A 22,416-nucleotide genomic window follows, 5' to 3' on the forward strand; every position below is an offset into this window, starting at 1 on the left:
GGAATCACAGAGGAATTAGGGATGGAAACTTCTTTGCTGGTGGTAGAAGCGGTCTGGTGAATTTTTAGAGAGAAGAGGCCGTCGATGTTTGAATGTAGAAAATTGTTCTGGCTGCAGCCTGCAGTATGGACTTGTTGGTGTGTGTAGCTCCCAGTGTTCTGACAGCGTGACGTTTTGGGGAAGCATGTGATTCAGCAGCTACCAGTGGGCTTCGTGCGGCGGAGATTTTGTGGCTGTTAGCGGAGTTGATAACAGAGGGTCGTTAAGAGAAGCCTGCATGCAGTAGGCAAAGGAGTAATGTTTGCCGGCGGGGGACGTGCGGCGATTAACCTGTGCGGTAGTGAAAAGGAGTTAAAAAGAAGGAAGTGTGCGGATGCGGAAAGAATGGAATAATTGTGGTAGGCTGCCGGCTGAGTAGTTTGGTGAATGTTTGGTGTGGGTCCGGCGCTGCCGATTGGATGGTGGGGCTGCAGTGTGAGTCAGATAAAAAAAAAAAAAAGAACATTAGTAGTATCCAATGGGACCAACTGGCATGTATAGAGAAGTGTAATGCAAAAGGGCTGTTTTTGGTAGCATCTCTCGCTTACGGCCATACCACCCTGAACACGCCTGATCTCGTCTGATCTCGGAAGCTAAGCAGGGTAGGGTCTGGTTAGTACTTGGATGGGAGACCACCTGGGAATACCAGGTGCTGTAAGCTTTTCTCACTTTTTCTTTATACAGGGGGCGCTCCACTTCACGATTAATTTAAATCTATCACTCCCCTTCCATTTTACTATTTTATATATATATATATATTTTTCTCTCATTCATAAAGGCAGCTTTTAGAAACCGTTTTACTCTAAATACTTCCTGGTCATTCTAGGTGCTGTAAGCTGTTCGTGCCTTTATTCCACCAGGGCGCGATCTTCTCACAAACTTGAAGACTGTCACTCCCCATTCACGTTTTAGAACTTATTGTTAATGATAAAGAGACAGCTTTTTACACACAGTTTTAAACAAAGTACTGATATTATTCCTCTTCAACTGACCGCTTTGTTTTCTATGCAAAAACCACTTCGCCACAGAAGACTCGATATTATTGGCATAGCAAGTTCTGCTCTTCTCCTTTCAAAACTTGCTAAAAGCTGTATTTAAAAGAACAGATTGGCCGGGGTAATTCACACCCTTCAATGCCAGCTTAATGTTTAGGTTAGTGGGAATCACAGAGGAATTAGGGATGGAAACTTCTTTGCTGGTGGTAGAAGAGGTCTGCTGAATTTTTAGAGAGAAGAGGCCGTCGATGTTTGAATGTAGAAAATTGTTCTGGCTGCAGCCTGCAGTATGGACTTGTTGGTGTGTGTAGCTCACAGTGTTCTGACAGCGCGACATTTTGGGGAAGCATGTGATTCAGCAGCTACCAGTGGGCTTCGTGCGGCGGAGATTTTGTGGCTGTTAGCGGAGTTGATAACAGAGGGTCGTTAAGAGAAGCCTGCATGCAGTAGGCAAAGGAGTAATGTTTGCCGGCGGGGGACGTGCGGCGATTAACCTGTGCGGTAGTGAAAAGGAGTTAAAAAGAAGGAAGTGTGCGGATGCGGAAAGAATGGAATAATTGTGATAGGCTGCCGGCTGAGTAGTTTGGTGAATGTTTGGTGTGGGTCCGGCGCTGCCGATTGGATGGTGGGGCTGCAGTGTGAGTCAGATAAAAAAAAAAAAAAGAACATTAGTAGTATCCAATGGGACTAACTGGCATGTATAGACGCGTGTAATGCAAAAGGGCTGTTTTTGGTAGCATCTCTCGCTTACGGCCATACCACCCTGAACACGCCTGATCTCGTCTGATCTCGGAAGCTAAGCAGGGTAGGGTCTGGTTAGTACTTGGATGGGAGACCACCTGGGAATACCAGGTGCTGTAAGCTTTTCTCACTTTTTCTTTATACAGGGGGCGCTCCACTTCACGATTAATTTAAATCTATCACTCCCCTTCCATTTTACTATTTTATATATATATATTTTTTTTTTCTCTCATTCATAAAGGCAGCTTTTAGAAACCGTTTAACTCTAAATACTTCCTGGTCATTCTAGGTGCTGTAAGCTGTTCGTGCCTTTATTCCACCAGGGCGCGATCTTCTCACAAACTTGAAGACTGTCACTCCCCATTCACGTTTTACAACTTATTGTTAATGATAAAGAGACAGCTTTTTACACACAGTTTTAAACAAAGTACTGATATTATTCCTCTTCAACTGACCGCTTTGTTTTCTATGCAAAAACCACTTCGCCACAGAAGACTCGATATTATTGGCATAGCAAGTTCTGCTCTTCTCCTTTCAAAACTTGTTAAAAGCTGTATTTAAAAGAACAGATTGGCCGGGGTAATTCACACCCTTCAATGCCAGCTTAATGTTTAGGTTAGTGGGAATCACAGAGGAATTAGGGATGGAAACTTCTTTGCTGGTGGTAGAAGCGGTCTGGTGAATTTTTAGAGAGAAGAGGCCGTCGATGTTTGAATGTAGAAAATTGTTCTGGCTGCAGCCTGCAGTATGGACTTGTTGGTGTGTGTAGCTCCCAGTGTTCTGACAACGCGACGTTTTGGGGAAGCATGTGATTCAGCAGCTACCAGTGGGCTTCGTGCGGCGGAGATTTTGTTGCTGTTAGCGGAGTTGATAACAGAGGGTCGTTAAGAGAAGCCTACATGCAGTAGGCAAAGGAGTAATGTTTGCCGGCGGGGGACGTGCGGCGATTAACCTGTGCGGTAGTGAAAAGGAGTTAAAAAGAAGGAAGTGTGCGGATGCGGAAAGAATGGAATAATTGTGGTAGGCTGCCGGCTGAGTAGTTTGGTGAATGTTTGGTGTGGGTCCGGCGCTGCCGATTGGATGATGGGGCTGCAGTGTGAGTCAGATAAAAAAAAAAAAAAACAGGAGTAGGATCCAATGGGACTAACTGGCATGTATAGACGCATGTAATGCAAAAGGGCTGTTTTTGGTAGCATCTCTCGCTTACGGCCATACCACCCTGAACACGCCCGATCTCGTCTGATCTCGGAAGCTAAGCAGGGTAGGGTCTGGTTAGTACTTGGATGGGAGACCTCCTGGGAATACCAGGTGCTGTAAGCATTTCTCACTTTTACTTTATACAGGGGGCGCTCCACTTCACGATTAATTTAAATCTATCACTCCCCTTCCATTTTACTATTTTATATATATATATATATATTTTTCTCTCATTCATAAAGGCAGCTGTTACACACCGTTTTACTTTAAATACTTCCTGGTAATTCTAGGTGCTGTAAGCTGTTCGTGCCTTTATTCCACCAGGGCGCGATCTTCTCACAAACTTGAAGACTGTCACTCCCCATTCACGTTTTACAACTTATTGTTAATGATAAAGAGACAGCTTTTTACACACAGTTTTAAACAAAGTACTGATATTATTCCTCTTCAACTGACCGCTTTGTTTTCTATGCAAAAACCACTTCGCCACAGAAGACTCGATATTATTGGCATAGCAAGTTCTGCTCTTCTCCTTTCAAAACTTGCTAAAAGCTGTATTTAAAAGAACAGATTGGCCGGGGTAATTCACACCCTTCAATGCCAGCTTAATGTTTAGGTTAGTGGGAATCACAGAGGAATTAGGGATGGAAACTTCTTTGCTGGTGGTAGAAGCGGTCTGGTGAATTTTTAGAGAGAAGAGGCCGTCGATGTTTGAATGTAGAAAATTGTTCTGGCTGCAGCCTGCAGTATGGACTTGTTGGTGTGTGTAGCTCCCAGTGTTCTGACAGCGCGACGTTTTGGGGAAGCATGTGATTCAGCAGCTACCAGTGGGCTTCGTGCGGCGGAGATTTTGTGGCTGTTAGCGGAGTTGATAACAGAGGGTCGTTAAGAGAAGCCTGCATGCAGTAGGCAAAGGAGTAATGTTTGCCGGCGGGGGACGTGCGGCGATTAACCTGTGCGGTAGTGAAAAGGAGTTAAAAAGAAGGAAGTGTGCAGATGCGGAAAGAATGGAATAATTGTGGTAGGCTGCCGGCTGAGTAGTTTGGTGAATGTTTGGTGTGGGTCCGGTGCTGCCGATTGGATGGTGGGGCTGCAGTGTGAGTCAGATAAAAAAAAAAAAAAGAACATTAGTAGTATCCAATGGGACCAACTGGCATGTATAGAGGCGTGTAATGCAAAAGGGCTGTTTTTGGTAGCATCTCTCGCTTACAGCCATACCACCCTGAACACGCCTGATCTCATCTGATCTCGGAAGCCAAGCAGGGTAGGGTCTGGTTAGCACTTGGATGGGAGACCACCTGGGAATACCAGGTGCTGTAAGCTTTTCTCACTTTTACTTTATACAGGGGGCGCTCCACTTCACGATTATTTTAAATCTATCACTCCCCTTCCATTTTACTATTTTATATATATATATTTTTTTTCTCTCATTCATAAAGGCAGCTTTTAGAAACCATTTTACTCTAAATACTTCCTGGTAATTCTAGGTGCTGTAAGCTGTTCGTGCCTTTATTCCACCAGGGCGCGATCTTCTCACAAACTTGAAGACTGTCACTCCCCATTCACGTTTTACAACTTATTGTTAATGATAAAGAGACAGCTTTTTAAACGCAGTTTTAAACAAAGTACTGATATTATTCCTCTTCAACTCACCGCTTTGTTTTCTATGCAAAAACCACTTCGCCACAGAAGACTCGATATTATTGGCATAGCAAGTTCTGCTCTTCTCCTTTCAAAACTTGCTAAAAGCTGTATTTAAAAGAACAGATTGGCCGGGGTAATTCACACCCTTCAATGCCAGCTTAATGTTTAGGTTAGTGGGAATCACAGAGGAATTAGGGATGGAAACTTCTTTGCTGGTGGTAGAAGCGGTCTGGTGAATTTTTAGAGAGAAGAGGCCGTCGATGTTTGAATGTAGAAAATTGTTCTGGCTGCAGCCTGCAGTATGGACTTGTTGGTGTGTGTAGCTCCCAGTGTTCTGACAGCGCGACGTTTTGGGGAAGCATGTGATTCAGCAGCTACCAGTGGGCTTCGTGCGGCGGAGATTTTGTGGCTGTTAGCGGAGTTGATAACAGAGGGTCGTTAAGAGAAGCCTGCATGCAGTAGGCAAAGGAGTAATGTTTGCCGGCGGGGGACGTGCGGCGATTAACCTGTGCGGTAGTGAAAAGGAGTTAAAAAGAAGGAAGTGTGCGGATGCGGAAAGAATGGAATAATTGTGGTAGGCTGCCGGCTGAGTAGTTTGGTGAATGTTTGGTGTGGGTCCGGCGCTGCCGATTGGATGGTGGGGCTGCAGTGTGAGTCAGATAAAAAAAAAAAAGAACATTAGTAGTATCCAATGGGACCAACTGGCATGTATAGAGGCGTGTAATGCAAAAGGGCTGTTTTTGGTAGCATCTCTCGCTTACGGCCATACCACCCTGAACACGCCTGATCTCGTCTGATCTCGGAAACTAAGCAGGGTAGGGTCTGGTTAGTACTTGGATGGGAGACCACCTGGGAATACCAGGTGCTGTAAGCTTTTCTCACTTTTACTTTATACAGGGGGCGCTCCACTTCACGATTAATTTAAATCTATCACTCCCCTTCCATTTTACTATTTTATATATATATATATTTTTTTCTCTCATTCATAAAGGCAGCTTTTAGAAACCGTTTTACTCTAAATACTTCCTGGTCATTCTAGGTGCTGTAAGCTCTTCGTGCCTTTATTCCACCAGGGCGCGATCTTCTCACAAACTTGAAGACTGTCACTCCCCATTCACGTTTTACAACTTATTGTTAATGATAAAGAGACAGCTTTTTACACACAGTTTTAAACAAAGTACTGATATTATTCCTCTTCAACTGACCGCTTTGTTTTCTATGCAAAAACCACTTCGCCACAGAAGACTCGATATTATTGGCATAGCAAGTTCTGCTCTTCTCCTTTCAAAACTTGCTAAAAGCTGTATTTAAAAGAACAGATTGGCCGGGGTAATTCACACCCTTCAATGCCAGCTTAATGTTTAGGTTAGTGGGAATCACAGAGGAATTAGGGATGGAAACTTCTTTGCTGGTGGTAGAAGCGGTCTGGTGAATTTTTAGAGAGAAGAGGCCGTCGATGTTTGAATGTAGAAAATTGTTCTGGCTGCAGCCTGCAGTATGGACTTGTTGGTGTGTGTAGCTCCCAGTGTTCTGACAGCGCGACGTTTTGGGGAAGCATGTGATTCAGCAGCTACCAGTGGGCTTCGTGCGGCGGAGATTTTGTTGCTGTTAGCGGAGTTGATAACAGAGGGTCGTTAAGAGAAGCCTGCATGCAGTAGGCAAAGGAGTAATGTTTGCTGGCGGGGGACGTGCGGCGATTAACCTGTGCGGTAGTGAAAAGGAGTTAAAAAGAAGGAAGTGTGCGGATGCGGAAAGAATGGAATAATTGTGGTAGGCTGCCGGCTGAGTAGTTTGGTGAATGTTTGGTGTGGGTCCGGCGCTGCCAATTGGATGGTGGGGCTGCAGTGTGAGTCAGATAAAAAAAAAAAAACAGGAGTAGGATCCAATGGGACTAACTGGCATGTATAGACGCGTGTAATGCAAAAGGGCTGTTTTTGGTAGCATCTCTCGCTTACGGCCATACCACCCTGAACACGCCCGATCTCGTCTGATCTCGGAAACTAAGCAGGGTAGGGTCTGGTTAGTACTTGGATGGGAGACCACCTGGAAATACCAGGTGCTGTAAGCTTTTCTCACTTTTACTTTATACAGGGGGCGCTCCACTTCACGATTAATTTAAATCTATCACTCCCCTTCCATTTTACTATTTTATATATATATATTTTTTTTTCTCTCATTCATAAAGGCAGCTTTTAGAAACCGTTTTACTCTAAATACTTCCTTGTAATTCTAGGTGCTGTAAGCTGTTCGTGCCTTTATTCCACCAGGGCGCGATCTTCTCACAAACTTGAAGACTGTCACTCCCCATTCACGTTTTACAACTTATTGTTAATGATAAAGAAACAGCTTTTTACACACAGTTTTAAACAAAGTACTGATATTATTCCTCTTCAACTGACCGCTTTGTTTTCTATGCAAAAACCACTTCGCCACAGAAGACTCGATATTATTGGCATAGCAAGTTCTGCTCTTCTCCTTTCAAAACTTGCTAAAAGCTGTATTTAAAAGAACAGATTGGCCGGGGTAATTCACACCCTTCAGTAGCAGCTTAATGTTTAGGTTAGTGGGAATCACAGAGGAATTAGGGATGGAAACTTCTTTGCTGGTGGTAGAAGCGGTCTGGTGAATTTTTAGAGAGAAGAGGCCGTCGATGTTTGAATGTAGAAAATTGTTCTGGCTGCAGCCTGCAGTATGGACTTGTTGGTGTGTGTAGCTCCCAGTGTTCTGACAGCGCGACGTTTTGGGGAAGCATGTGATTCAGCAGCTACCAGTGGGCTTCGTGTGGCGGAGATTTTGTGGCTGTTAGCGGAGTTGATAACAGAGGGTCGTTAAGAGAAGCCTGCATGCAGTAGGCAAAGGAGTAATGTTTGCCGGCGGGGGACGTGCGGCGATTAACCTGTGCGGTAGTGAAAAGGAGTTAAAAAGAAGGAAGTGTACGGATGCGGAAAGAATGGAATAATTGTGGTAGGCTGCCGGCTGAGTAGTTTGGTGAATGTTTGGTGTGGGTCCGGCGCTGCCGATTGGATGGTGGGGCTGCAGTGTGAGTCAGATAAAAAAAAAAAAACCAGGAGTAGGATCCAATGGGACTAACTGGCATGTATAGACGCGTGTAATGCAAAAGGGCTGTTTTTGGTAGCATGTCTCGCTTACGGCCATACCACCCTGAACACGCCCGATCTCGTCTGATCTCGGAAGCTAAGCAGGGTAGGGTCTGGTTAGTACTTGGATGGGAGACCACCTGGGAATACCAGGTGCTGTAAGCTTTTCTCACTTTTACTTTATACAGGGGGCGCTCCACTTCACGATTAATTTAAATCTATCACTCCCCTTCCATTTTACTATTTTATATATATATATATATATATATATATATTTTTTTTTTTTTTTTTTCTCTCATTCCTAAAGGCAGCTTTTAGAAACCGTTTTACTCTAAATACTTCCTGGTAATTCTAGGTGCTGTAAGCTGTTCGTGCCTTTATTCCACCAGGGCGCGATCTTCTCACAAACTTGAAGACTGTCACTCCCCATTCACGTTTTACAACTTATTGTTAATGATAAAGAAACAGCTTTTTTCACACAGTTTTAAACAAAGTACTGATATAATTCCTCTTCAACTCACCGCTTTGTTTTCTATGCAAAAACCACTTCGCCACAGAATATTCGATATTATTGGCATATTATCTGCTCTTCTCCTCCTTTCAAAACTTGCTAAAAGCTGTATTTAAAAGAGCAGGTTGGCCGGGGTAATTCACACCCTTCAATGCCAGCTTAATGTTTAGGTTAGTGGGAGTCACAGAGGAATTAGGGATGGAAACTTCTTTGCTGGTGGTAGAAGCGGTCTGGTGAATTTTTAGAGAGAAGAGGCCGTCGATGTTTGAATGTAGAAAATTGTTCTGGCTGCAGCCCGCAGTATGGACTTGTTGGTGTGTGTAGCTCCCAGTGTTCTGACAGCGCGACGTTTTGGGGAAGCATGTGATTCAGCAGCTACCAGTGGGCTTCGTGCGGCAGAGATTTTGTGGCTGTTAGCGGAGTTGATAACAGAGGGTTGTTAAGAGAAGCCTGCATGAGGTAGACAAAGGAGTAATGTTTGCCGGCGGGGGACGTGCGGCAATTAACCTGTGCGGTAGTGAAAAGGAGTTAAAGAGAAGGAACTGTGCGGATGCGGAAAGAATGGAATAATTGTGGTAGGCTGCCGGATGAGTAGTTTGGTGAATGTTTGGTGTGGGTCCGGTTCTGCCGATTGGATGGTGGTGCTGCAGTGTGAGTCAGATAAAAAAAAAAAAAAAACAGGCGTAGGATCCAATGGGAATAACTGGCATGTATAGACGCGTGTAATGCAAAAGGGCTATTTTTGGTAGTGTCTCTCGCTTACGGCCATACCACCCTGAACGCGCCCGATCTCGTCTGATCTCGGAAGCTAAGCAGGCTAGGGTCTGGTTAGTACTTGGATGGGAAACCACCTGGGAATACCAGGTGCTGTAAGCTTTTCTCACTTTTACTTTTTCAGGGGGCACTCCACCTCACGATTAATTTAAATCTATCACTCCCCTTCCATTTTACTATTTTATATATTTCTTTTTTCTCTCATTCATGAAGGCAGCTTTTACACACGTTTTACTCTAAATACTGCCTGGTAATTCTAGGTGCTGTAAGCTGTTCGTGCCTTTATTCCACCAGGGCACGATCTTCTCACAAACTTGAAGACTGTCACTCCCCATTCACGTTTTACAACTTATTGTTAATAATAAAGAGACAGCTTTTTACACACAGTTTTAAACAAAGTACTGATATTATTCCTCTTCAACTGACCGCTTTGTTTTCTATGCAAAAACCACTTCGCCACAGAAGACTCGATATTATTGGCATAGCAAGTTCTGCTCTTCTCCTTTCAAAACTTGCTAAAAGCTGTATTTAAAAGAACAGATTGGCCGGGGTAATTCACACCCTTCAATGCCAGATTAATGTTTAGGTTAGTGGGAATCACAGAGGAATTAGGGATGGAAACTTCTTTGCTGGTGGTAGAAGCGGTCTGGTGAATTTTTAGAGAGAAGAGGCCGTCGATGTTTGAATGTAGAAAATTGTTCTGGCTGCAGCCTGCAGTATGGACTTGTTCGTGTGTGTAGCTCCCAGTGTTCTGACAGCGCGACGTTTTGGGGAAGCATGTTATTTAGCAACTACCAGTGGGCTTCATGCGGCGGAGATTTTGTGGCTGTTAGCGGAGTTGATAACAGAGGGTCGTTAAGAGAAGCCTGCATGCAGTAGGCAAAGGAGTAATGTTTGCCGGCGGGGGACGTGCGGCGATTAACCTGTGCGGTAGTGAAAAGGAGTTAAAAAGAAGGAAGTGTGCGGATGCGGAAAGAATGGAATAATTGTGGTAGGCTGCCGGCTGAGTAGTTTGGTGAATGTTTGGTGTGGGTCCGGCGCTGCCGATTGGATGGTGGGGCTGCAGTGTGAGTCAGATAAAAAAAAAAAAAAAGAACATTAGTAGGATCCAATGGGACCAACTGGCATGTATAGAGGCGTGTAATGCAAAAGGGCTGTTTTTGGTAGCATCTCTCGCTTACGGCCATACCACCCTGAACACGCCCGATCTCGTCTGATCTCGGAAGCTAAGCAGGGTAGGGTCTGGTTAGTACTTGGATGGGAGACCACCTGGGAATACCAGGTGCTGTAAGCTTTTCTCACTTTTACTTTATACAGGGGGCGCTCCACTTCACGATTAATTTAAATCTATCACTCCCCTTCCATTTTACTATTTTATATATATATATATTTTTTCTCTCATTCATAAAGGCAGCTTTTAGAAACCGTTTTACTCTAAATACTTCCTTGTAATTCTAGGTGCTGTAAGCTGTTCGTGCCTTTATTCCACCAGGGCGCGATCTTCTCACAAACTTGAAGACTATCACTCCCCATTCACGTTTTACAACTTATTGTTAATGATAAAGAGACAGCTTTTTACACACAGTTTTAAACAAAGTACTGATATTATTCCTCTTCAACTGACCGCTTTGTTTTCTATGCAAAAACCACTTCGCCACAGAAGACTCGATATTATTGGCATAGCAAGTTCTGCTCTTCTCCTTTCAAAACTTGCTAAAAGCTGTATTTAAAAGAACAGATTGGCCGGGGTAATTCACACCCTTCAATGCCAGCTTAATGTTTAGGTTAGTGGGAATCACAGAGGAATTAGGGATGGAAACTTCTTTGCTGGTGGAAGAAGCGGTCTGGTGAATTTTTAGAGAGAAGAGGCCGTCGATGTTTGAATGTAGAAAATTGTTCTGGCTGCAGCCTGCAGTATAGACTTGTTGGTGTGTGTAGCTCCCAGTGTTCTGACAGCGCGACGTTTTGGGGAAGCATGTGATTCAGCAGCTACCAGTGGGCTTCGTGCGGCGGAGATTTTGTGGCTGTTAGCGGAGTTGATAACAGAGGGTCGTTAAGAGAAGCCTGCATGCAGTAGGCAAAGGAGTAATGTTTGCCGGCGGGGGACGTGCGGCGATAAACCTTTGCGGTAGTGAAAAGGAGTTAAAAAGAAGGAAGTGTGCGGATGCGGAAAGAATGGAATAATTGTGGTAGGCTGCCGGCTGAGTAGTTTGGTGAATGTTTGGTGTGGGTCCGGCGCTGCCGATTGGATGGTGGGGCTGCAGTGTGAGTCAGATAAAAAAAAAAAAAAGAACATTAGTAGGATCCAATGGGACCAACTGGCATGTATAGAGGCGTGTAATGCAAAAGGGCTGTTTTTGGTAGCATCTCTCGCTTACGGCCATACCACCCTGAACACGCCCGATCTCGTCTGATCTCGGAAGCTAAGCAGGGTAGGGTCTGGTTAGTACTTGGATGGGAGACCACCTGGGAATACCAGGTGCTGTAAGCTTTTCTCACTTTTACTTTATACAGGGGGCGCTCCACTTCACGATTAATTTAAATCTATCACTCCCCTTCCATTTTACTATTTTATATATATATATATTTTTTCTCTCATTCATAAAGGCAGCTTTTAGAAACCGTTTTACTCTAAATACTTCCTTGTAATTCTAGGTGCTGTAAGCTGTTCGTGCCTTTATTCCACCAGGGCGCGATCTTCTCACAAACTTGAAGACTATCACTCCCCATTCACGTTTTACAACTTATTGTTAATGATAAAGAGACAGCTTTTTACACACAGTTTTAAACAAAGTACTGATATTATTCCTCTTCAACTGACCGCTTTGTTTTCTATGCAAAAACCACTTCGCCACAGAAGACTCGATATTATTGGCATAGCAAGTTCTGCTCTTCTCCTTTCAAAACTTGCTAAAAGCTGTATTTAAAAGAACAGATTGGCCGGGGTAATTCACACCCTTCAATGCCAGCTTAATGTTTAGGTTAGTGGGAATCACAGAGGAATTAGGGATGGAAACTTCTTTGCTGGTGGAAGAAGCGGTCTGGTGAATTTTTAGAGAGAAGAGGCCGTCGATGTTTGAATGTAGAAAATTGTTCTGGCTGCAGCCTGCAGTATAGACTTGTTGGTGTGTGTAGCTCCCAGTGTTCTGACAGCGCGACGTTTTGGGGAAGCATGTGATTCAGCAGCTACCAGTGGGCTTCGTGCGGCGGAGATTTTGTGGCTGTTAGCGGAGTTGATAACAGAGGGTCGTTAAGAGAAGCCTGCATGCAGTAGGCAAAGGAGTAATGTTTGCCGGCGGGGGACGTGCGGCGATTAACCTGTGCGGTAGTGAAAAGGAGTTAAAAAGAAGGAAGTGTGCGGATGCGGAAAGAATGGAATAATTGTGGTAGGCTGCCGGCTGAGTAGTTTGGTGAATGTTTGGTGTGGGTCCGGCGCTGCCGATTGGATGGTGGGGCTGCAGTGTGAGTCAGATAAAAAAAAAAAAAAGAACATTAGTAGGATCCAATGGGACCAACTGGCATGTATAGAGGCGTGTAATGCAAAAGGGCTGTTTTTGGTAGCATCTCTCGCTTACGGCCATACCACCCTGAACACGCCCGATCTCGTCTGATCTCGGAAGCTAAGCAGGGTAGGGTCTGGTTAGTACTTGGATGGGAGACCACCTGGGAATACCAGGTGCTGTAAGCTTTTCTCACTTTTACTTTATACAGGGGGCGCTCCACTTCACGATTAATTTAAATCTATCACTCCCCTTCCATTTTACTATTTTATATATATATATATTTTTTCTCTCATTCATAAAGGCAGCTTTTAGAAACCGTTTTACTCTAAATACTTCCTTGTAATTCTAGGTGCTGTAAGCTGTTCGTGCCTTTATTCCACCAGGGCGCGATCTTCTCACAAACTTGAAGACTATCACTCCCCATTCACGTTTTACAACTTATTGTTAATGATAAAGAGACAGCTTTTTACACACAGTTTTAAACAAAGTACTGATATTATTCCTCTTCAACTGACCGCTTTGTTTTCTATGCAAAAACCACTTCGCCACAGAAGACTCGATATTATTGGCATAGCAAGTTCTGCTCTTCTCCTTTCAAAACTTGCTAAAAGCTGTATTTAAAAGAACAGATTGGCCGGGGTAATTCACACCCTTCAATGCCAGCTTAATGTTTAGGTTAGTGGGAATCACAGAGGAATTAGGGATGGAAACTTCTTTGCTGGTGGAAGAAGCGGTCTGGTGAATTTTTAGAGAGAAGAGGCCGTCGATGTTTGAATGTAGAAAATTGTTCTGGCTGCAGCCTGCAGTATAGACTTGTTGGTGTGTGTAGCTCCCAGTGTTCTGACAGCGCGACGTTTTGGGGAAGCATGTGATTCAGCAGCTACCAGTGGGCTTCGTGCGGCGGAGATTTTGTGGCTGTTAGCGGAGTTGATAACAGAGGGTCGTTAAGAGAAGCCTGCATGCAGTAGGCAAAGGAGTAATGTTTGCCGGCGGGGGACGTGCGGCGATTAACCTGTGCGGTAGTGAAAAGGAGTTAAAAAGAAGGAAGTGTGCGGATGCGGAAAGAATGGAATAATTGTGGTAGGCTGCCGGCTGAGTAGTTTGGTGAATGTTTGGTGTGGGTCCGGCGCTGCCGATTGGATGGTGGGGCTGCAGTGTGAGTCAGATAAAAAAAAAAAAAAGAACATTAGTAGGATCCAATGGGACCAACTGGCATGTATAGAGGCGTGTAATGCAAAAGGGCTGTTTTTGGTAGCATCTCTCGCTTACGGCCATACCACCCTGAACACGCCCGATCTCGTCTGATCTCGGAAGCTAAGCAGGGTAGGGTCTGGTTAGTACTTGGATGGGAGACCACCTGGGAATACCAGGTGCTGTAAGCTTTTCTCACTTTTACTTTATACAGGGGGCGCTCCACTTCACGATTAATTTAAATCTATCACTCCCCTTCCATTTTACTATTTTATATATATATATATTTTTTCTCTCATTCATAAAGGCAGCTTTTAGAAACCGTTTTACTCTAAATACTTCCTTGTAATTCTAGGTGCTGTAAGCTGTTCGTGCCTTTATTCCACCAGGGCGCGATCTTCTCACAAACTTGAAGACTATCACTCCCCATTCACGTTTTACAACTTATTGTTAATGATAAAGAGACAGCTTTTTACACACAGTTTTAAACAAAGTACTGATATTATTCCTCTTCAACTGACCGCTTTGTTTTCTATGCAAAAACCACTTCGCCACAGAAGACTCGATATTATTGGCATAGCAAGTTCTGCTCTTCTCCTTTCAAAACTTGCTAAAAGCTGTATTTAAAAGAACAGATTGGCCGGGGTAATTCACACCCTTCAATGCCAGCTTAATGTTTAGGTTAGTGGGAATCACAGAGGAATTAGGGATGGAAACTTCTTTGCTGGTGGAAGAAGCGGTCTGGTGAATTTTTAGAGAGAAGAGGCCGTCGATGTTTGAATGTAGAAAATTGTTCTGGCTGCAGCCTGCAGTATAGACTTGTTGGTGTGTGTAGCTCCCAGTGTTCTGACAGCGCGACGTTTTGGGGAAGCATGTGATTCAGCAGCTACCAGTGGGCTTCGTGCGGCGGAGATTTTGTGGCTGTTAGCGGAGTTGATAACAGAGGGTCGTTAAGAGAAGCCTGCATGCAGTAGGCAAAGGAGTAATGTTTGCCGGCGGGGGACGTGCGGCGATTAACCTGTGCGGTAGTGAAAAGGAGTTAAAAAGAAGGAAGTGTGCGGATGCGGAAAGAATGGAATAATTGTGGTAGGCTGCCGGCTGAGTAGTTTGGTGAATGTTTGGTGTGGGTCCGGCGCTGCCGATTGGATGGTGGGGCTGCAGTGTGAGTCAGATAAAAAAAAAAAAAAGAACATTAGTAGGATCCAATGGGACTAACTGGCATGTATAGACGCGTGTAATGCAAAAGGGCTGTTTTTGGTAGCGTCTCTCGCTTATGGCTATACCACCCTGAACACGCCTGATCTCATCTGATCTCGTAAGCTACGCAGGGTAGGGTCTGGTTAGTACTTGGATGGGAGACCTCCTGGGAATACCAGGTGCTGTAAGCTTTTCTCACTTTTACTTTATACAGGGGGCGCTCCACTTAACGATTAATTTAAATCTATCACTCCCCTTCCATTTTACTATTTTATATATATATATATTTTTCTCTCATTCATAAAGGCAGCTTTTAGAAACCGTTTTACTCTAAATACTTTCTTGTAATTCTAGGTGCTGTAAGCTGTTCGTGCCTTTATTCCACCAGGGCGCGATCTTCTCACAAACTTGAAGACTATCACTCCCCATTCACGTTTTACAACTTATTGTTAATGATAAAGAGACAGCTTTTTACACACAGTTTTAAACAAAGTACTGATATTATTCCTCTTCAACTGACCGCTTTGTTTTCTATGCAAAAACCACTTCGCCACAGAAGACTCGATATTATTGGCATAGCAAGTTCTGCTCTTCTCCTTTCAAAACTTGCTAAAAGCTGTATTTAAAAGAACAGATTGGCCGGGGTAATTCACACCCTTCAATGCCAGCTTAATGTTTAGGTTAGTGGGAATCACAGAGGAATTAGGGATGGAAACTTCTTTGCTGGTGGAAGAAGCGGTCTGGTGAATTTTTAGAGAGAAGAGGCCGTCGATGTTTGAATGTAGAAAATTGTTCTGGCTGCAGCCTGCAGTATAGACTTGTTGGTGTGTGTAGCTCCCAGTGTTCTGACAGCGCGACGTTTTGGGGAAGCATGTGATTCAGCAGCTACCAGTGGGCTTCGTGCGGCGGAGATTTTGTGGCTGTTAGCGGAGTTGATAACAGAGGGTCGTTAAGAGAAGCCTGCATGCAGTAGGCAAAGGAGTAATGTTTGCCGGCGGGGGACGTGCGGCGATTAACCTGTGCGGTAGTGAAAAGGAGTTAAAAAGAAGGAAGTGTGCGGATGCGGAAAGAATGGAATAATTGTGGTAGGCTGCCGGCTGAGTAGTTTGGTGAATGTTTGGTGTGGGTCCGGCGCTGCCGATTGGATGGTGGGGCTGCAGTGTGAGTCAGATAAAAAAAAAAAAAAAACCAGGAGTAGGATCCAATGGGACTAACTGGCATGTATAGACGCGTGTAATGCAAAAGGGCTGTTTTTGGTAGCGTCTCTCGCTTATGGCTATACCACCCTGAACACGCCTGATCTCATCTGATCTCGTAAGCTACGCAGGGTAGGGTCTGGTTAGTACTTGGATGGGAGACCTCCTGGGAATACCAGGTGCTGTAAGCTTTTCTCACTTTTACTTTATACAGGGGGCGCTCCACTTAACGATTAATTTAAATCTATCACTCCCCTTCCATTTTACTATTTTATATATATATATATTTTTCTCTCATTCATAAAGGCAGCTTTTAGAAACCGTTTTACTCTAAATACTTCCTTGTAATTCTAGGTGCTGTAAGCTGTTCGTGCCTTTATTCCACCAGGGCGCGATCTTCTCACAAACTTGAAGACTATCACTCCCCATTCACGTTTTACAACTTATTGTTAATGATAAAGAGACAGCTTTTTACACACAGTTTTAAACAAAGTACTGATATTATTCCTCTTCAACTGACCGCTTTGTTTTCTATGCAAAAACCACTTCGCCACAGAAGACTCGATATTATTGGCATAGCAAGTTCTGCTCTTCTCCTTTCAAAACTTGCTAAAAGCTGTATTTAAAAGAACAGATTGGCCGGGGTAATTCACACCCTTCAATGCCAGCTTAATGTTTAGGTTAGTGGGAATCACAGAGGAATTAGGGATGGAAACTTCTTTGCTGGTGGAAGAAGCGGTCTGGTGAATTTTTAGAGAGAAGAGGCCGTCGATGTTTGAATGTAGAAAATTGTTCTGGCTGCAGCCTGCAGTATAGACTTGTTGGTGTGTGTAGCTCCCAGTGTTCTGACAGCGCGACGTTTTGGGGAAGCATGTGATTCAGCAGCTACCAGTGGGCTTCGTGCGGCGGAGATTTTGTGGCTGTTAGCGGAGTTGATAACAGAGGGTCGTTAAGAGAAGCCTGCATGCAGTAGGCAAAGGAGTAATGTTTGCCGGCGGGGGACGTGCGGCGATTAACCTGTGCGGTAGTGAAAAGGAGTTAAAAAGAAGGAAGTGTGCGGATGCGGAAAGAATGGAATAATTGTGGTAGGCTGCCGGCTGAGTAGTTTGGTGAATGTTTGGTGTGGGTCCGGCGCTGCCGATTGGATGGTGGTGCTGCAGTGTGAGTCAGATAAAAAAAAAAAAAAAACCAGGAGTAGGATCCAATGGGACTAACTGGCATGTATAGACGCGTGTAATGCAAAAGGGCTGTTTTTGGTAGCGTCTCTCGCTTATGGCTATACCACCCTGAACACGCCTGATCTCATCTGATCTCGTAAGCTACGCAGGGTAGGGTCTGGTTAGTACTTGGATGGGAGACATCCTGGGAATACCAGGTGCTGTAAGCTTTTTTCACTTTAACTTTATACAGGGGGCGCTCCACTTAACGATTAATTTAAATCTATCACTCCCCTTCCATTTTACTATTTTATATATATATATATTTTTCTCTCATTCATAAAGGTAGCTTTTACACACCGTTTTACTCTAAATACTTCCTGGTAATTCAAGGTGCTCTAAGCTGTTCGTGCCTTTATTCCACCAGGGCGCGATCTTCTCACAAACTTGAAGACTGCCACTCCCCATTCACGTTTTACAACTTATTGTTAATGATAAAGAGACAGCTTTTTACACACAGTTTTAAACAAAGTACTGATATTATTCCTCTTCAACTGACCGCTTTGTTTTCTATGCAAAAACCACTTCGCCACAGAAGACTCGATATTATTGGCATAGCAAGTTCTGCTCTTCTCCTTTCAAAACTTGCTAAAAGCTGTATTTAAAAGAACAGATTGGCCGGGGTAATTCACACCCTTCAATGCCAGCTTAATGTTTAGGTTAGTGGGAGTCACAGAGGAATTAGGGATGGAAACTTCTTTGCTGGTGGTAGAAGCGGTCTGGTGAATTTTTAGAGAGAAGAGGCCGTCGATGTTTGAATGTAGAAAATTGTTCTGGCTGCAGCCTGCATTATGGACTTGTTGGTGTGTGTAGCTCCCAGTGTTCTGACAGCGCGACGTTTTGGGGAAGCGTGATTCAGCAGCTACCAGTGGGCTTCGTGCGGCGGAGATTTTGTGGCTGTTAGCGGAGTTGATAACAGAGGGTCGTTAAGGGAAGCCTGCATGCAGTAGGCAAAGGAGTAATGTTTGCCGGCGGGGGACGTGCGGCGATTAACCTGTGCGGTAGTGAAAAGGAGTTAAAAAGAAGGAAGTGTGCGGATGCGGAAAGAATGGAATAATTGTGGTAGGCTGCCGGCTGAGTAGTTTGGTGAATGTTTGGTGTGGGTCCGGCGCTGCCGATTGGATGGTGGGGCTGCAGTGTGAGTCAGATAAAAAAAAAAAAAAAACCAGGAGTAGGATCCAATGGGACTAACTGGCATGTATAGACGCGTGTAATGCAAAAGGGCTGTTTTTGGTAGCATCTCTCACTTACGGCCATACCACCCTGAACACGCCCGATCTCGTCTGATCTCGGAAGCTAAGCAGGGTAGGGTCTGGTTAGTACTTGGATGGGAGACCTCCTGGGAATACCAGGTGCTGTAAGCTTTTCTCACTTTTACTTTATACAGGGGGCGCTCCACTTCACGATTAATTTAAATCTATCACTCCCCTTCCATTTTACTATTTTATACATATATATATATTTTTCTCTCATTCATAAAGGCAGCTTTTACACACCGTTTTACTCCAAATACTTCCTGGTAATTCTAGGTGCTGTAAGCTGTTCGTGCCTTTATTCCACCAGGGCGCGATCTTCTCACAAACTTGAAGACTGTCACTCCCCATTCACGTTTTACAACTTATTGTTAATGATAAAGAGACAGCTTTTTACACACAGTTTTAAACAAAGTACTGATATTATTCCTCTTCAACTGACCGCTTTGTTTTCTATGCATGAAACCACTTCGCCACAGAAGACTCGATATTATTGGCATAGCAAGTTCTGCTCTTCTCCTTTCAAAACTTGCTAAAAGCTGTATTTAAAAGAACAGATTGGCCGGGGTAATTCACACCCTTCAATGCCAGCTTAATGTTTAGGTTAGTGGGAATCACAGAGGAATTAGGGATGGAAACTTCTTTGCTGGTGGTAGAAGCGGTCTGGTGAATTTTTAGAGAGAAGAGGCCGTCGATGTTTGAATGTAGAAAATTGTTCTGGCTGCAGCCTGCAGTATGGACTTGTTGGTGTGTGTAGCTCCCAGTGTTCTGACAGCGCGACGTTTTGGGGAAGCATGTGATTCAGCAGCTACCAGTGGGCTTCGTGCGGCGGAGATTTTGTGGCTGTTAGCGGAGTTGATAACAGAGGGTCGTTAAGAGAAGCCTGCATGCAGTAGGCAAAGGAGTAATGTTTGCCGGCGGGGGACGTGCGGCGATTAACCTGTGCGGTAGTGAAAAGGAGTTAAAAAGAAGGAAGTGTGCGGATGCGGAAAGAATGGAATAATTGTGGTAGGCTGCCGGCTGAGTAGTTTGGTGAATGTTTGGTGTGGGTCCGGCGCTGCCGATTGGATGGTGGTGCTGCAGTGTGAGTCAGATAAAAAAAAAAAAAAAACCAGGAGTAGGATCCAATGGGACCAACTGGCATGTATAGAGGCGTGTAATGCAAAAGGGCTGTTTTTGGTCGCGTCTCTCGCTTATGGCCATACCACCCTGAACACACCCGATCTCATCCGATCTCGGAAGCCAAGCAGGGTAGGGTCTGGTTAGTACTTGGATGGGAGACCTCCTGGGAATACCAGGTGCTGTAAGCTTTTCTCACTTTTACTTTATACAGGGGGCGCTCCACTTCACGATTAATTTAAATCTATCACTCCCCTTCCATTTTACTATTTTATATATATATATATTTTTCTCTCATTCATAAAGGCAGCTTTTACACACCGTTTTACTCCAAATACTTCCTGGTAATTCTAGGTGCTGTAAGCTGTTCGTGCCTTTATTCCACCAGGGCGCGATCTTCTCACAAACTTGAAGACTGTTTCTCCCCATTCACGTTTTACAACTTATTGTTAATGATAAAGAGACAGCTTTTTACACACAGTTTTAAACAAAGTACTGATATTTTTCCTCTTCAACTGACCGCTTTGTTTTCTATGCAAAAACCACTTCGCCACAGAAGACTCAATATTATTGGCATAGCAAGTTCTGCTCTTCTCCTTTCAAAACTTGCTAAAAGCTGTATTTAAAAGAACAGATTGGCCGGGGTAATTCACACCCTTCAATGCCAGCTTAATGTTTAGGTTAGTGGGAATCACAGAGGAATTAGGGATGGAAACTTCTTTGCTGGTGGTAGAAGCGGTCTGGTGAATTTTTAGAGAGAAGAGGCCGTCGATGTTTGAATGTAGAAAATTGTTCTGGCTGCAGCCTGCAGTATGGACTTGTTGGTGTGTGTAGCTCCCAGTGTTCTGACAGCGCGACGTTTTGGGGAAGCATGTGATTCAGCAGCTACCAGTGGGCTTCGTGCGGCGGAGATTTTGTGGCTGTTAGCGGAGTTGATAACAGAGGGTCGTTAAGAGAAGCCTGCATGCAGTAGGCAAAGGAGTAATGTTTGCCGGCGGGGGACGTGCGGCGATTAACCTGTGCGGTAGTGAAAAGGAGTTAAAAAGAAGGAAGTGTGTGGATGCGGAAAGAATGGAATAATTGTGGTAGGCTGCCGGCTGAGTAGTTTGGTGAATGTTTGGTGTGGGTCCGGCGCTGCCGATTGGATGGTGGTGCTGCAGTGTGAGTCAGATAAAAAAAAAAAAAAAACCAGGAGTAGGATCCAATGGGACTAACTGGCATGTATAGACGCGTGTAATGCAAAAGGGCTGTTTTTGGTCGCGTCTCTCGCTTATGGCCATACCACCCTGAACACACCCGATCTCATCCGATCTCGGAAGCCAAGCAGGGTAGGGTCTGGTTAGTACTTGGATGGGAGACCTCCTGGGAATACCAGGTGCTGTAAGCTTTTCTCACTTTTACTTTATACAGGGGGCGCTCCACTTCACGATTAATTTAAATCTATCACTCCCCTTCCATTTTACTATTTTATATATATATATATTTTTCTCTCATTCATAAAGGCAGCTTTTACACACCGTTTTACTCCAAATACTTCCTGGTAATTCTAGGTGCTGTAAGCTGTTCGTGCCTTTATTCCACCAGGGCGCGATCTTCTCACAAACTTGAAGACTGTTTCTCCCCATTCACGTTTTACAACTTATTGTTAATGATAAAGAGACAGCTTTTTACACACAGTTTTAAACAAAGTACTGATATTTTTCCTCTTCAACTGACCGCTTTGTTTTCTATGCAAAAACCACTTCGCCACAGAAGACTCAATATTATTGGCATAGCACGTTCTGCTCTTCTCCTTTCAAAACTTGCTAAAAGCTGTATTTAAAAGAACAGATTGGCCGGGGTAATTCACACCCTTCAATGCCAGCTTAATGTTTAGGTTAGTGGGAATCACAGAGGAATTAGGGATGTAAACTTCTTTGCTGGTGGTAGAAGCAGTCTGGTGAATTTTTAGAGAGAAGAGGCCGTCGATGTTTGAATGTAGAAAATTGTTCTGGCTGCAGCCTGCAGTATGGACTTGTTGGTGTGTGTAGCTCCCAGTGTTCTGACAGCGCGACGTTTTGGGGAAGCATGTGATTCAGCAGCTACCAGTGGGCTTCGTGCGGCGGAGATTTTGTGGCTGTTAGCGGAGTTGATAACAGAGGGTCGTTAAGAGAAGCCTGCATGCAGTAGGCAAAGGAGTAATGTTTGCCGGCGGGGGACGTGCGGCGATTAACCTGTGCGGTAGTGAAAAGGAGTTAAAAAGAAGGAAGTGTGCGGATGCGGAAAGAATGGAATAATTGTGGTAGGCTGCCGGCTGAGTAGTTTGGTGAATGTTTGGTGTGGGTCCGGCGCTGCCGATTGGATGGTGGTGCTGCAGTGTGAGTCAGATAAAAAAAAAAAAAGAACATTAGTAGTATCCAATGGGACTAACTGGCATGTATAGACGCGTGTAATGCAAAAGGGCTGTTTTTGGTAGCATCTTCCGCTTACGGCCATACCACCCTGAACACGCCCGATCTCGTCTGATCTCAGAAGCTAAGCAGGGTAGGTTCTGGTTAGTACTTGGATGGGAGACCACCTGGGAATACCAGGTGCTGTAAGCTTTTCTCACTTTTAATTTATACAGGGTGCGCTCCACTTCACGATTAATTTAAATCTATCACTCCCCTTCCATTTTACTATTTTATATATATATATTTTTTTTTTCTCTCATTCCTAAAGGCAGCTTTTAGAAATCGTTTTACTCTAAATACTTCCTAGTA

General features: G+C 44.3%; 18 non-coding genes and 1 pseudogene across 18 annotated transcripts; all 19 read left to right on the forward strand.

Annotated features, from left to right (window-relative positions):
* Positions 1–581: 581 nt before the first annotated feature.
* LOC125733152 (5S ribosomal RNA) lies at positions 582–700 on the forward strand. The gene has a single exon (XR_007392507.1). It is a non-coding gene; the product is annotated as a 5S ribosomal RNA (ribosomal RNA).
* A 1,079-nt stretch (positions 701–1,779) lies between these two features.
* On the forward strand, positions 1,780–1,898 carry LOC125733153 (5S ribosomal RNA). The gene has a single exon (XR_007392508.1). It is a non-coding gene; the product is annotated as a 5S ribosomal RNA (ribosomal RNA).
* Positions 1,899–2,976: 1,078 nt separating this feature from the next.
* On the forward strand, positions 2,977–3,095 carry LOC125731326 (5S ribosomal RNA). The gene has a single exon (XR_007391605.1). It is a non-coding gene; the product is annotated as a 5S ribosomal RNA (ribosomal RNA).
* Positions 3,096–4,176: 1,081 nt separating this feature from the next.
* Positions 4,177–4,295, forward strand: LOC125736302 (5S ribosomal RNA). Its single transcript, XR_007395583.1, has one exon. It is a non-coding gene; the product is annotated as a 5S ribosomal RNA (ribosomal RNA).
* A 1,076-nt stretch (positions 4,296–5,371) lies between these two features.
* On the forward strand, positions 5,372–5,490 carry LOC125735072 (5S ribosomal RNA). The gene has a single exon (XR_007394371.1). It is a non-coding gene; the product is annotated as a 5S ribosomal RNA (ribosomal RNA).
* A 1,075-nt stretch (positions 5,491–6,565) lies between these two features.
* On the forward strand, positions 6,566–6,684 carry LOC125735663 (5S ribosomal RNA). The gene has a single exon (XR_007394956.1). It is a non-coding gene; the product is annotated as a 5S ribosomal RNA (ribosomal RNA).
* A 1,076-nt stretch (positions 6,685–7,760) lies between these two features.
* Positions 7,761–7,879, forward strand: LOC125735721 (5S ribosomal RNA). Its single transcript, XR_007395013.1, has one exon. It is a non-coding gene; the product is annotated as a 5S ribosomal RNA (ribosomal RNA).
* A 1,103-nt stretch (positions 7,880–8,982) lies between these two features.
* LOC125734442 (5S ribosomal RNA) lies at positions 8,983–9,101 on the forward strand. Its single transcript, XR_007393753.1, has one exon. It is a non-coding gene; the product is annotated as a 5S ribosomal RNA (ribosomal RNA).
* A 1,073-nt stretch (positions 9,102–10,174) lies between these two features.
* LOC125735733 (5S ribosomal RNA) lies at positions 10,175–10,293 on the forward strand. Its single transcript, XR_007395024.1, has one exon. It is a non-coding gene; the product is annotated as a 5S ribosomal RNA (ribosomal RNA).
* Positions 10,294–11,371: 1,078 nt separating this feature from the next.
* On the forward strand, positions 11,372–11,490 carry LOC125735744 (5S ribosomal RNA). The gene has a single exon (XR_007395035.1). It is a non-coding gene; the product is annotated as a 5S ribosomal RNA (ribosomal RNA).
* A 1,078-nt stretch (positions 11,491–12,568) lies between these two features.
* Positions 12,569–12,687, forward strand: LOC125735756 (5S ribosomal RNA). Its single transcript, XR_007395046.1, has one exon. It is a non-coding gene; the product is annotated as a 5S ribosomal RNA (ribosomal RNA).
* Positions 12,688–13,765: 1,078 nt separating this feature from the next.
* On the forward strand, positions 13,766–13,884 carry LOC125735767 (5S ribosomal RNA). Its single transcript, XR_007395057.1, has one exon. It is a non-coding gene; the product is annotated as a 5S ribosomal RNA (ribosomal RNA).
* Positions 13,885–14,962: 1,078 nt separating this feature from the next.
* LOC125730739 (5S ribosomal RNA) lies at positions 14,963–15,081 on the forward strand. The gene has a single exon (XR_007391031.1). It is a non-coding gene; the product is annotated as a 5S ribosomal RNA (ribosomal RNA).
* Positions 15,082–16,158: 1,077 nt separating this feature from the next.
* LOC125730740 (5S ribosomal RNA) lies at positions 16,159–16,277 on the forward strand. The gene has a single exon (XR_007391032.1). It is a non-coding gene; the product is annotated as a 5S ribosomal RNA (ribosomal RNA).
* Positions 16,278–17,354: 1,077 nt separating this feature from the next.
* Positions 17,355–17,473, forward strand: LOC125731737 (5S ribosomal RNA; annotated as a pseudogene).
* Positions 17,474–18,548: 1,075 nt separating this feature from the next.
* Positions 18,549–18,667, forward strand: LOC125733107 (5S ribosomal RNA). Its single transcript, XR_007392464.1, has one exon. It is a non-coding gene; the product is annotated as a 5S ribosomal RNA (ribosomal RNA).
* Positions 18,668–19,747: 1,080 nt separating this feature from the next.
* LOC125734826 (5S ribosomal RNA) lies at positions 19,748–19,866 on the forward strand. Its single transcript, XR_007394129.1, has one exon. It is a non-coding gene; the product is annotated as a 5S ribosomal RNA (ribosomal RNA).
* Positions 19,867–20,943: 1,077 nt separating this feature from the next.
* On the forward strand, positions 20,944–21,062 carry LOC125734837 (5S ribosomal RNA). The gene has a single exon (XR_007394140.1). It is a non-coding gene; the product is annotated as a 5S ribosomal RNA (ribosomal RNA).
* A 1,076-nt stretch (positions 21,063–22,138) lies between these two features.
* Positions 22,139–22,257, forward strand: LOC125735604 (5S ribosomal RNA). The gene has a single exon (XR_007394898.1). It is a non-coding gene; the product is annotated as a 5S ribosomal RNA (ribosomal RNA).
* The last annotated feature ends 159 nt before the right edge of the window (positions 22,258–22,416 follow it).

The sequence above is a fragment of the Brienomyrus brachyistius genome, chromosome 2 (genome assembly GCF_023856365.1).
Source record: "Brienomyrus brachyistius isolate T26 chromosome 2, BBRACH_0.4, whole genome shotgun sequence".
Taxonomy (NCBI): Eukaryota; Metazoa; Chordata; class Actinopteri; order Osteoglossiformes; family Mormyridae; genus Brienomyrus; species Brienomyrus brachyistius.